Source organism: Cryptotermes secundus, unplaced genomic scaffold, assembly GCF_002891405.2.
Source record: "Cryptotermes secundus unplaced genomic scaffold, Csec_1.0 scaffold795, whole genome shotgun sequence".
Taxonomy (NCBI): Eukaryota; Metazoa; Arthropoda; class Insecta; order Blattodea; family Kalotermitidae; genus Cryptotermes; species Cryptotermes secundus.
Genome location: NW_019745094.1, coordinates 130,217 through 133,971, shown reverse-complemented (window position 1 = coordinate 133,971; position 3,755 = coordinate 130,217). Strand labels below are relative to the sequence as shown.

General features: G+C 41.0%; 1 protein-coding gene across 1 annotated transcript in view; it reads right to left on the bottom strand.

The window, feature by feature from the left end:
- Positions 1-1,074: 1,074 nt before the first annotated feature.
- LOC111874978 (fucose mutarotase) overlaps positions 1,075-3,755 on the bottom strand; it is a gene marked incomplete at its 5' end in the record, with an annotated part of 58,267 nt that continues 55,586 nt past the window's right edge. The window contains 1 exon segment of the mRNA XM_033755669.1: positions 1,075-1,095.

The window sequence follows — 3,755 nt, the reverse complement described above, 5'->3', positions numbered from 1 at the left end:
TCCTTCTAACGGACCCAACAGAATAGGTGTTTTCCTTCACCTGAGGACGGAAACAGATCCAGTTTCCGAAACGTCGTGTTTTTATTAGTTATCTTAAAAACCAGGACGATGGATGAAGTCCAAAAACCCAGTATATCAGTGTGTTATACACCATCGTCAGAATACTATAGTAACTACATATACAGTTACGTCCTAATAAACTACCAACAAGCCTAGAATGGAAACATATCCTTCAATACGTTGACTGAAGTTGGCAATTCAGCAATCATGTTACGGAGAGCAAGATAACATAGAATGCCACAGGAAACGTAGTGCAGCAACAGATATATATTACTACAACCAGACGCCAACAACGGAAGACAAGCACAAGGTTTCTCCTCGAGATAAACCAACATGGGAAATCCGTAATGGATGGTGCAGAATCATGTTTCTTCGGACTGCGAATAGGTTATTGTTAGTATAGTGACATTGCAACGAACATTATTTGAATTAAAAGCAGATTAAAATCACATAAATCAATTTTACAAGTGTGAAGTTAATTCGACAATCGCTGCTAGTGAGTACAATCTGGGGAAAGAAGACGCATTAACGTTTCTCCTTATTAATATAAACTAACGTTGTGTCTTTTACCGATGGAATTAGAAAACAATCATATATGGTAAACAAATATATGTTTTCCGACAAAGAGATTGCATTGTTTCAGTTAGTTTAGATTCCTTCGTATTAATGTTGTAAGTTTATATACGAGTATCAACTCACGAATTCTGGGGAAAGTTCGGTACTAACGTCCTATGCGTGAAAGAAACTTTTTCTAGATTTCCTCTCTAACAATACAATAGCATTCATATCGTATGGTTACAAATATTTAGAACAAATAAACACAGTGCAATTTGCTCACTCACATTGTGGCTGGCTGAATGGACAATTTTAACAGTCTCTACCACTTTCTCCATTGTGGGTACTGGTCGCTTTCAGTAGGCCTCTTTATGATGCTACCACAGTCCGTTTCGCTTAACTACTTCGGCAAACGAACTGTCGTGAAACAAGACCCCGAGGCGTATTCTTGCGACGTCACTTTATTACTCTTCCAAGTAACTATAACACAAAATGGTTAACAAGTAATTTCACAATCGGTCCTTTCTGTTATGTTGGCAACTCTCTAACGTTAAAATATAATGCTAGAGTTGGCAACGTCGTAGTAAACAATTTTCAATAATAGACTGCGCTACATGCGCTGTTCCTAATTTCTCTGTTGTTATATGTTACCATGGTTGTGTGTGTGAATATATATAAAACACTTTTTGTGTATCAAAAGTTAGTCTTAATAAAGCGGGGTTAGATTGAACACTGATTCTTACTTATCATTCGATCCACGTAGAAGAGAAAATAACACTTTCGTGTTAACAACTCTCACTAGAATGTCGAACTGTAGAACTGTAAACTCCAAGTCAAAGTCACACTGCGACTGACGTTCAGTCAATCAATAAGTCTTGGTTCCGAGCCTCATATGGGAATCATGACCAGATATTTATTACTGTTTGACAGTTACGGTCTTGTTTGTGTAGGGAGCCCTATCTGACGTGTCTGTCTTTTGTATGTGCTGCTGGCAATTGGCAGCGCAGTCTTTCTCGGGTCCGAGTCCCTTGTTACTAACGACCATATTTTAATATATCAGATTTGAGGCTTCCTTTTCGTCGCCTCCTACAACTCGCAGGGTCACGGTGGAGGTATTCGACCCAGCCTCCACACGGGTGTAAACTCTCACTCAGTGTATCTGCTTATATAACCTAGAGTCGGACCTATAGAAAACATGTCACTGTCCTTATTGTTGCAGACTTTGCCTAGCACCGGCTGTTTACTCAGCCGTTGCTAGGCAGCGAATAGTTTCTAGCTTGCGATTGGCTAGCACACGATCCACTGTTGTTGTAGACTTTATATAGCAACGACTGTTTACTCGCCGTTGCTAAGCAACGGTATCTGAGCTGTCACTGTAACGTTTCCGGGGTAACGTCGTTACAGCCCGGCAAATAACACGCAACAACTAGCAGAGAAAACGCTATGCAGTCATGGATCGTAAGTCAAGGAATTAAAGAGGAAAGATGTCTCAATTCCTCACATCCTCCCCTCCCTGGTTAATCTCCAAAGGAATGACCAGCTGTACTGGACGACTGATTCTCATCTTGTCCGGTTGTCGAAGGATAACAGTCCTGATCTGGTTGTCTCTTCCTGGACACAGTTCTTCAGTCCTAGCCTTCTTCCACACGTGCCTCGGCTGTTTTTCTTCTTGCAAGAGAACGATATCTCCTACTTTGAATTTAGGTCCTTGTCGGGATGGCCTCCTAGCCTCGTGATAGTTCCTCAATTGTGGGAGGTACTCGTTCTGCCATCGTCGCCAAAGTTCCTGAGTGACCTTCTGACTTTGTCGGAATGCCTTGGTCAGCAATTTTGTCCCTGTTGGTTCTGGACCGTCTGGGAGATTTGTCAGTTTCCCACCGTTGAGGAAATGTGAGGGTGTCAAAGTCTCGTTGTCATCTTGGATTAAGGGTCGCGAGTTCAGTGCGACTTCAATGCTTGTCAAGATAGTACAGAGTCCTTCCGCGTCCACCTCGGTCTGCCCCATATCGGGCGAAGTCACAGCGTTACTGGCTCACAGTGTGCCAGAGGGGATCCTTTCATGAGCTTCCGGTCCTGGTGGGTAGCATTTATGACCCTCACTGATACCTGAAGACTAATTGAGTACAGATTAGGACAGAGGAGTACAGAGTGATTGAAGACGAAATAACAAGACTCCATAGAGATTCGAAGCGCTAGTTTTTGTGTTGAGATCCGTTGCCAGGAGACGACGAATGAAAACGGAGAATCTAGTGCGTATACAATGGTGAACCGGAAAGTTTGTAAATCAGAGGTAGCGCTATATTGATTGTAATTAAGAGAGAGAGAGAGAGAGTGTGTGTAAGCGAAGTGCCAATAAATCCAATCATCTTAACTAGAACCCGTTATTTTCGCCACGCGTACCCTTAGCAAGTGACAATACAAATACCAGGTCTTTAGGAGTCTGCAAAACCAGATTTCAATTGACTTCTCTTAATGTAATGAAATTATTTTGAGATGTTTGCACACAATAATTACAAGTAATGCGTAAATGAAACGTACTCTCTGTTCGTCGGGCAGCAAATTTAATCTCCGAAATAAATAACGGATTTGGATTAAATTTAGTATCTTCTGTTACATTATAAAAGTTTGTCAACTGCTTTAAAATTCATTCGTACAACAGTTCGAACAAAACAGGGCTTTAATTTGCCTTTCCAGTTCAACATGATTACAGGTTTCTCACATTTTATTAACAACAAAAATATTGAAAAAACATCTAAAAAGGATTGCTTTGTTATTCAATTCGGCAGGAAGGCATAAACCCTATTCTTATAATCCATTCACATCAACAAATTACACCAATTGCTACAAATGAAACATTCTTGGGCATAAATATAACATACAGGGTGAGCCAGACTCAATTAGGCAGGTTTTGATCATTAATAACTAACCAATCCAACAACACACGGGATAATGGGAAAGTACCTTTTGTTGTCGATAGATGGCAGCATCATACGGTATGCTGTGAACGAGGTCAATACTCTGCCTACTTAGTGCATATCGAGGAAACATCATGGCCGGTAGACGGTTGTCTATCGAGCAGCGTGTAAAATGTGTGCGCCTTTTCTCAGTTACTAACAATATATCAGAAGTCCAGCGCAGGA